We start from the raw sequence: 9,814 nt of genomic DNA on the forward strand, positions 1-9,814 counted from the left end.
ACTCGTCTAATTTAACCACAACCTTATGCGGAGTAGCATTAGCCATATCCCCTGAAGCATAATAGCAGAAAGAACTATAACATACTTTGATTTAGTTATTTATAATATTGCAGGAAAAAATCGAATGGCTTATAGAGCTAATAATAGATGCTTTAGACATGATCTAAAGTACTTATGCATGCGCTACATGATTTATGTGAGGATATGCGGGATTGAAACATAAGCTCACTCTATCTACACCTCTTGATTACTTGGGGGGAGGGGGTGGTGGTGCCAGATGGTCCAAGGAGTCGAAGACTATATATTGGAATGACTGCAGTATTTTGGTGATGTTTTATCCCAGCCCACATTTTTATGATCTTTCTAATATATATTTTTCCAGTAGACTGAAAACAAGTCGCATCTTTACACTAGAAAAAGTTAAGCCCTACAAAACTTCACTTATTGGGAAAACAAAAGCCATACAAAACTAGGTCTTGAAAAAGGCCAACTCTAACATTACACCATCAGAGCCATTTATCTTCTGTGCGTATTTGAGGAAATATTTTCAGTTTTTTTTTTTTTTAAATCAGTTTTTTCATCTATATCTTAGACTGTGTTATCCTTATAGAAATTTACCTAGAGCAATAAGATTTTAACTGAGTTTAAAAGACTACGGCTTGTGCATGTGGTGTCTCGCTACAGTTAGATTCAAATGTGGCTTTACCTAATAAAAATCAAACTCGTGTGTCCTAGAGCAACTAATTTTCCAGAAACATACTGTTAGATTCAAATCATCAAAAGCATCCATGTGAAAATTCTCCTGATCATTTATAACTTCCATAGAAATTTTAGTGACTACTGTCATATACCTGCCAGGTTACCATGTTAAGCTGTCCATTTGTGATTGGAACCCTGCATAAGAATTAAGACCGATTGATTAGAAAGCAGCTATAAAACATCAGAGTAAATGAACAGTTCTAACTACAAATCTAAAATCATCGCACGTCAGGGTGCAGCCAAACATTGACGATTTGATACGTGCTGGCATGTCATCCGGGCCTGCAGAAGTTACACAACTCAAAATCAACGGGGAGAAGTGAAAAAAAAAAGAGACAGCATTCATGGAATTAGAAATCAGAACCAAAATAACACAAATGAATGCCTACTAACCTTCAATGGTATGCCTCCAAGGTGCAGATCTTCCCTGAAAAAAGAAACCCACAACCACATAAGGTCTCATGGATGAGCATCAATGTTTTGAATACTGTACCAGACGCCATACTGGTCAAGACATTAGAACGAAATATTTCGATACCGGTATCGTTTTGTGTGCCGTTTCGGAATAGTCGATATATGGATAAATTATATATATATAAATATATATATAAATTATATTCCAAAATAATAGTCTATATATGAATGAATTATATATAAATACATATATATAAATTATAAACAGTCTAGTCTGAATTGGGGGTCAAAAAATGAGCTTATAGTTTGAAAAAATGAAAAAAAAAATAAAGGCTAAAATATCGGCCGGTACGGGTCGAAATACAAGCCGGTACTGGTCGGTACAACTGGTATTTGAGCCGATACGAAATATATGTAATACATATACCGGACCAATGGCCGGTACGGCATATTTTGACTGTACCGATCGGTATGGTACAGTATGGTATTTAAAACAATGTGTTGGATGCTTGCATGAAATACTAAACCTCACAAACTGACTGCATTATATATTAGGAGAAGGAATCAAGTTACCTTTGGGCTGCTGCAACAACTAAAACAACACTGAAAACAATGCCTAAGCAATCGAGCCCCGAGCTCACACACCACACTACACTCTTTGAGCCAGGTTTCTTCATGGAAAGCCACATGAAACAGGGATAAGTAAGTGTCAAAGGCAACGGGATGCCTCCTATTAGAGGACCTAAGCTTCCCAAGAATGGAAAAGCCACTGCTACAAAACGAGTGGGTGACGGGTTACTAGGTTGAAGTCGAAGAGGGGGCCGGCGTGAATGGGTTGAGAGTCAAGACTTAGATTTGAGAAGGGCTCGCCACCTACTCACAAACATAGGAAGAGGATTCAGACATCACATTGGGTGGATTCGCACAATGAGAAATCCTCAAACTTCTATTTCACTCACTTCTCTTGAGCGCGCACACACACACACACCTGCACGAAGTTCCTTCGGTTGAGAAGGGCTCGGCTTGGGTGAGTAAAGGTTGTACGACCTTATCATGAGTTTGTACGGATGATGGAAATATTTGGTTCAACCATGATTGATCTTGTCAAGTATGAGTGTCTAGGGTTTTTCTTCTCAAAGATGTCCAAACCACCAATGGCCAAAAATGGGAGTAAAAGAACCTTTGGAAAGTTAGCTAACACTTGGCCACCACTAGGGCTTTTAAGAAGGGCCTTCCTTCTAGATAGAGATCATTGCACTTTCGGCCATAAGAGTTCATGGACACACAAAGTGTACTCTTTACACACACCACACACACTAACGACTATTAGGGTTACAAGGACCAAACCATTACAGGTTTTACCAAGTAAAGGGAGTATCAACACCATTCGGCCTAGGGTTTTCCCCATGGCACAATCCTACAAGGCTCAAGGAAGAGGAAGGGTCAATAAACCCTAAAACCGAATAGGGTTAAACCCTAGAACATGACACACACATGTTTGGTTTGTAGTATTGTTGGTTTTGTTAAGTCTAACGATTGAAAACATATACTTTTAGCTTACTTGATCATCGAAAAGTAATATTTTGAAGCTTTGTAAGTTAGCCTATAACTTACTCTTGGATAATATATTTATGTATTTATGTAAACTTTGCATTTTTAGTTGCTCAAATTGGATTATGGAATTGCTACTTGTTACATGCTATAATTCGTATCTTATATGTTCATGTTATGCTCAAATGTTGCTTGATAAAATTGTTAGTTCTAATGACATGTTTGGAGTTTTAAGAAATCGTATATGCTTTGTTGAGAAATCGTATGTTGTACGCAAGTATATGTTTCAGCATATTCTAATTCTTTCAAGCTATGCACGTTATGTATATGGCATAAGTACATGATATTGTTGCATGAGAGTTACATAGTCATGTGTCACATGTTTTCTGGTTGTGTATCAAAGAAAAAAGAATGGTTTTGTCACATGTTACAGGCATTCCGAGTTGTACATTAAAAGAAAAAAAGGAAAAATGATTTTGCCACGACCCCAAATGCTAGGATAGGGGAATATTCTATTGGAACTCATTTGTCCACTTTAGAGTGCTTAAATTAGAGTGGTAACCCTTGGGTTAACGAAGTATAGCCAACAAATGTCAAATGGGTTCTTTTTAAAGGATTTCTTAGCAAAGTAACACCTAATGCTAGTGGGTGCAACACATGAAAAAATACGGTGAAGGCATTACGATCTGCCATATCATATTGTAAATATGGTGAAGGCAAATTGTGCACTGCCGTATCATATGGATTCTGACGTACTCACATCTAGTCAACATGGCCGGTAATGTGAAGCAGTAACTAGCAGGGAGCCCACAGCGCTAAGGGGAGCCGTGAGGTATCCACTCACATTTTTTATATTGAGAAGATTACAAGAGATTAATAAAAAATGGTACTTTGTTATATAGTTACATTGTTACTTTGATACATGGTTATAAGATCAGTGTTTCGAAAAGAAAGAATACATATGGGATAAAAATGTGTTTTCGATCAAAGTACATGTTCATGCATTCATACTCATGGTTTACCTTGTATATGCTTATGTTATCTCCGTGTATTTTTGGTTAATTTGCTGCCATTTCTTGAAATCTCAATCTGGTAGTTTTCACTACCATTCTCCTGGAATGGTAGAACCTTTAGTAGGGCCGGGAGTAGCTAGTCAAGATGATGATCAAGGCCAAAGATGAGCTCGACCCGGAGAAAAAAAATAGATTTAGTCATAACCTACTTGGAGATAGCAGAGATAAAAATATGTTATAATGATTTCTTTGTTAGTAAAAGGCCTTAAAGACAATACTTGTTATGTTAAAGTGTAACAAGGAGTTTGATACTCCATTACTATGAAGTTTGATTTAAAGCTATGAATGAAGTTAGGATATTAGTTTTATTCTGGTATAACCTTTTATGAAATGACTTATTCTACTAATTATGCTTGGTGCATTGCATGTTAACGGTCATGGACGAGGGGTATGTAACCTTGTGTTGCATGTCTTAACGCTTCAGTCACTGCCAAATCTCAAGCAGGGTCTGGAGGCGTCACATGGTGTAACTCTTCTGCCTACTTTGGGAGGTAACCATGCTTGCTTGTATAAGCTTAACTTGTTCCATCATCTCATGGACTATCTCGAATCCGAGTAAATGAGTCTCTCCTACTTCATCCCAACAAATAGGTGACCTATACTTTTATCTGCAAAGTGCCTCATAAGAGGCCATCTGGATAGTTTCTTGGTAACTATTATTATACGCAAATTCGATAAGTGGGAGGTGCTGCTCCCAAGGTCCCTTAAATTTCAATATTCACGCTCGTAACATGTCTTCCACGGTTTGGATGATTCTTTCAGATTGTCCATTCGTTTGAGGGTAGTAGACACTTCTGAACTTTAGTTTTGTGTCCATCACCCTTTGTAAGCTCCTTAAAAAATGAGGCATAAACTCTGGTCCGATACTATAGTCTTGGGGTTTTCATGTAATCTCACAACTTCCCTTACATACAGCTAGGTGAGCTTGCTCATTGTATCCATAGTGGTGATTGGTAGGAACAAAAAACTCTTGGTCAATCGATCGACCACGACCCAAATCACATCTTTACCCATAGGTGTTTGGGGTAATCCTACCATGAAATCAGTGGCAACATCTTCCCATTTCCATTCAGGAATGGGTAAGGGTTGCAATTTCCCTGCTGGTTGTTGATACTCCATCTTTACCCTTCTACACGTATCACATCTCTCGATAAATTGAGTGATGTCTTTCTTCATCCCTTCCCACCAATATCTCTTCTTGAGATCTCAATGCATCTTCATTATGTCCGAATGCATGGCATATGGAGATGAATGAGCTTCTGCAAAATCCCTAATATAACTTCAGGGTTATATGGGATTGCTTTTTGTCCTTTGAACAACAAGATCCGTATTTTTGTATGTTTGGCCCATTTTACATTTGCTCAAACCAAATGGACTAGACCGGACCGATAGCTAGTGGTCCAGTCCAGTCTTAAGGAATAATCGATCTGGCCTTAGTCCGAAAAAATAGAGGATCGAAATTTCTGGTCCATGACCCCCCGAACCCGACCGGACCGATTACATCCGTAGTAGAGAGATTCCTTATGTTGATCATGTGTGTTGTCTTTGGGAAAGTCGACTAGGTTTAGTGATTCTGCGAGTTGGTTGGATTGATTTTGGTGAATGAGCTCACGCATTGGCCAGGTAGGGAGTTTCAGGTGGAAAGATTTCCCACTACGATTTATATGATGAGATATTGTGAACTTTATGAAACTAGGCTAGAGGATGATTCATTGCCTTGGTAATGATATGCATACATAAGTTTTGCTGAGAGGATGATTCCTCATCATGCTTATATATTTGAATTTTACTCAAAAGGTAATTCCTCGCTATGACCCATGAATACATGTGTTTTTGCCCAGATTGTGATTCCTCTCTATGCATGAATATGTGTTCACTGATTCTCTTACATGTAATTGAGATTGGTGTTGAAGATACTTAAGGACCATCGGTTGTTTGCCAAACTCAGCAAGTGCGAGTTTTGCTGGGATGAAATAAGGTTTCTCAGTCATGTGATATCCAAGAAGGGATTCATAATGGACCTGAGTAAGATTGAGGCAATAGTAGGACGGCAACAATCTACCTATGTGCTGGGGGTGAGGAGTTTCGTAGGATTGGTTGGATATTGTAAGAGGTTTGTATAGGGATTCTCTAGGCTGTCGAGTCCACTCACGATGCTAATTTGGACTAATGTTAAGTTCTTCTACAAGTGTGAATGGAGCTAAAGAAAAGGTTGAATCCCCTGTTCTAACCTTACCCGTGCCTTATAAGTCATTTGTAGTATTTAGTGACGTGTTGAAGTATGGCCTAGGTTGCGTTTTGATGCAGGAAGGTAGGGTAGTAGCCTATGTGTCCTAATAACTGAAGGACCACAAGAGGAACTACACAACTCACGACATGGAGATGGCGACAATAGTGTTTTCTTTGAAGATATGGCGACACTACCTGTATGGTGAAGAATGCAATGTATATATTGATCACAAGAGTCTGAAGCATCTCGTCACCTAGAAGAACGTTAACATGAGACAACGAAGGTGGTTGGAGGTTATTAGCGACTACCGATGTGAAATTAAGTACCACTCGAGAAGGGTCAACATAGTCGTCGATGCCCTGAGTCGCAAATCAAAGACAGGAGACACAAGATAATTCTCGGAGGTGGACTCACACTTATAAGGGATGAGACACCTGATGATAAAGGACCAACCACTGGGAGAGGTTCTCACTGCCTACAGCAGATTGGGGTATGAAGCTGAAAGGCCAACAATAAAAGGATCCAGAATTGCTAAGGATTGGATAGAGAGTCTGTAGAGGTGAAGGACCTATGCATTTCAGCTTGGGTGAGGGTTGGACCATGTTGTTCAAAGGGAGGAAAGTGGTTCCGACTAATTCAGAGATTTTAGAGCAGATACTAGTCAAATCACACTTTCATGACCTCTTTCAAGCCCAAAGCCTTCTCTTGCATTTTCACACTTTTATTTGAAGGCCATATACACCATATCATTAACTTCCTCAAGCTCATATTGTGCCCCACGCCCGTAAGGTATCTCTTTGGGCCCAAATTAAGTTTTGAACTTGGGTTAAGACCATTGATCAACTTACACATGATTAGTAATCTTTAAACCATGTTTTGAGCTTAATTTTCCTTCTTAATCCTTTTATCATTTTTCAATCTGAACTTTATTATTTTTATTATTGTTTCTCATCATTCTTAGACTAAATTAGAAGATTATTCTTGATTCAACATGTCATTAGAAGTAAAAATCGGCCCCTTGATACATCACTTGTTGCATTATAGCAATTCAGTCCCTAGTCCATGCCAATTTCATTCTTTCCTCAAGGGTATTTTTGTCTTTTAACACATTACATTATCCCTCTTAGTTTAGTTTTAGTGTTGGACATTTTTACCCAAAGGAGACTAAGCCAAAGAAGCCAACTAATTCCATTGGAGGCCTAGTTGAAGCCAAACCAAATGGCTTGTGTTTTGGTTGTACTTATGCACATGGTTGAGCCACCACCACATGCCACCTCCCTTCTCCTCCAATCCCCAAGAGCCCCTCCAGTCATCATGGTGAACCTTGACTCAAAGCCACCCCAAATAGAGCCAAAACCGATTGGCTTTTGTGCAAGACATCACTCTGCAACCACCCCCATTTCACCCTCTTCTTTGAGCTGCACATACATCATCACATGGCAGCCAACCCTCCACCTTCTACCACTTGAAAAAGCCTTCAAGGAGTGTCCTAATACCTACACAAGTCAGCCATGGAGATAAAACAAAGGTGATGCAAGAAAAAAATGAAAATAGGTCCAGATTTTCATTCTACTACCCGATGGCACCATGGCATGTCCTCATGCCTCACTTTTGTTTTCTTTTTTATTTTATTTTTCACCCCATGGTAGCTCCAGCGCTGCAAGGTAGAGAAAGTCATAAGGGATAGGGCATTATTCACATTTGCACAAAGATGACACAACCTAAAAGTAGGCACTCATCACCACCACCGCCCACTCCACCAATCACAAGGCTTCCCTCCAGCCAAGGCTAGCATCCCCCTCCCCTCCTGAGCACTATAAAAACCCCCTCCATTGTCTCATTTCCTCCACACCTCTTCTCCAAGCATCTCTTGAGAACTTGAGAGCTTTTTCTCCCTTAGTGAACCATAGAGAGAAAATCGAGTGTTCTTGGAAAGTCTTTTAGAGTTCTTGTGTTGGGAGCTTTAGAGGGCCACGAAAATTGTAAGTTTTCTTGCAATTTTTTGTGGGTTTTTATAGTTTTGAAGTGATTTTGGGATGAGTTTAGAAAATGTTACCATGCTTAAATCAAAATCGAGTTCATTAAGGTGGGATTCATGGGTTTAAATTGTTTTAAGTGGGAATTTTAGCTATGGCATGTCGTAGCATATTTTAATATGATATATTAATATCTTAGAATGATTATTGAAGGTTTAATTTTGAGATTAGAAGCATGCCATGATAAGTTTTAATTATATCTTGTGTTGATCATCACAGCATGCCCAGTTTGATTAATTTATGCTTAACTTATGGATTTTTTATAAATGAGCATTTAGAAAACCTTGTGATTGGGATAAGAATGGAAAAGCATGATTTAATTTCAGTTTTTAAAACTTTTCTTGGTGAAAAAGTTTAATAGAGATTAAGGCTTTTAGCCATGATTAAGTGTTGGGATGAACTTATTCACCTAAGATTATGCTTTTAAAATACCATTAAGGATTATAATAATTATTTGTAATTAAATAAAATTGAATATGCATGCATTCATAGGGATCGATAGTTAGAATTACACTTGGGCATCAACTAGAGTGCATGCCATGGGTTGAGAGTATTTCGACTAGTTTCACTTTTATTTTTGGAATTCTAAGGGCATAGATGGTTTTAGAATATGAAAAATATGTGGTCTATGAATTTTTGTTAAAGTTGGGGCTTATTTGCAAATAGTAAAAAATTATGGTCTTAGTGGCAATTTTGAAAAGTTTAGGGATATTTTTATATATACCCATTTTTTAAACTTTTTTATTATGAATATCTTCCGTAGTAGTCCAAATCCTAACTTAGTACAACTTCGATTATAGCCGCTACGTTTTTTCCGAACTCAGGCAGTTTGTAAGTAGGTCACTAACTTACACCTTACTAAGTTATTTATGGTTTATTGATAAATGTCACATTCATGTTATAATTTTCATTTTGAGCATGAAACATCATATTATATGACATATTGAATACATGACTACTTGCCTACATGACATGTGACATTTTTACAAATTTTTAGCATATTGCATATAAATGTTATATTCACATGAAAGCTTGCTACATATCCACATGTCATGAACTACATTTTTCAAGCATAGCATGAAAATAATTTTTGTCATGACCCCAAATGGGGAATTATCCTAGTGGAACTCCTCTGTCCACTCTGGAGTGAGTAAAAATGGAGTGGTAAACCCTAGGTTGACGAATAACAGTTAACGGGCTTCGAATGGGTTCTTTTTAAAGAATGCCAGAATGAAGTTAAATGTTATGACACCTAAAGCTGATGGGTGTACAAGTTATGATGTTATGATGATGTTATATTATGTTATCAATGCATTAAGAACAAGTCTTGCAGATAACGTAGTTTCAATGTGAGTTGTACTACGGTCGCTAGCAAGTACTCACAGTGCATATGGAGAATTTTGACGATACCATATGTTATGATGTTAATATTATGATTAAATGGGAATTGCTAATGAAACATTATAATGAAATATATATGTTTTTGACAATTGAAGTGAAAAATGTTCTTTGTAAGAAAATGTATATCTCGATTTTTTTGAAAATGTTGAGGAATCTAGATGGGAGACGTACACTGATTTTTCTGCATTGCAAGCATTTCAAATTTATCATTCATCATGCATAGTTTATCTTTGTGCACGTTGGTTGTGTATCTTATAGAGATTTCAAATAAATCCCACCCCTTGTGGACCCACTATCATTCCACTCGAAATTATAGAAGTTGTGTCAGGACCCAACGAGGATGGACTAGA

At 37.9% G+C, this 9,814-nt stretch overlaps 1 long non-coding RNA gene across 1 annotated transcript; it reads right to left on the reverse strand.

Annotated features, from left to right (window-relative positions):
* Positions 1 to 38: 38 nt before the first annotated feature.
* LOC109003991 lies at positions 39 to 1,188 on the reverse strand. The gene is made up of 4 exons (XR_001998213.2): positions 1,153 to 1,188; positions 987 to 1,041; positions 852 to 894; positions 39 to 51 (listed from the first exon to the last, which is right to left on the reverse strand). It is a non-coding gene; the product is annotated as an uncharacterized LOC109003991 (long non-coding RNA).
* Positions 1,189 to 9,814: the final 8,626 nt, after the last annotated feature.

The sequence above is a fragment of the Juglans regia genome, chromosome 13 (genome assembly GCF_001411555.2).
Source record: "Juglans regia cultivar Chandler chromosome 13, Walnut 2.0, whole genome shotgun sequence".
NCBI lineage: Eukaryota > Viridiplantae > Streptophyta > Magnoliopsida > Fagales > Juglandaceae > Juglans > Juglans regia.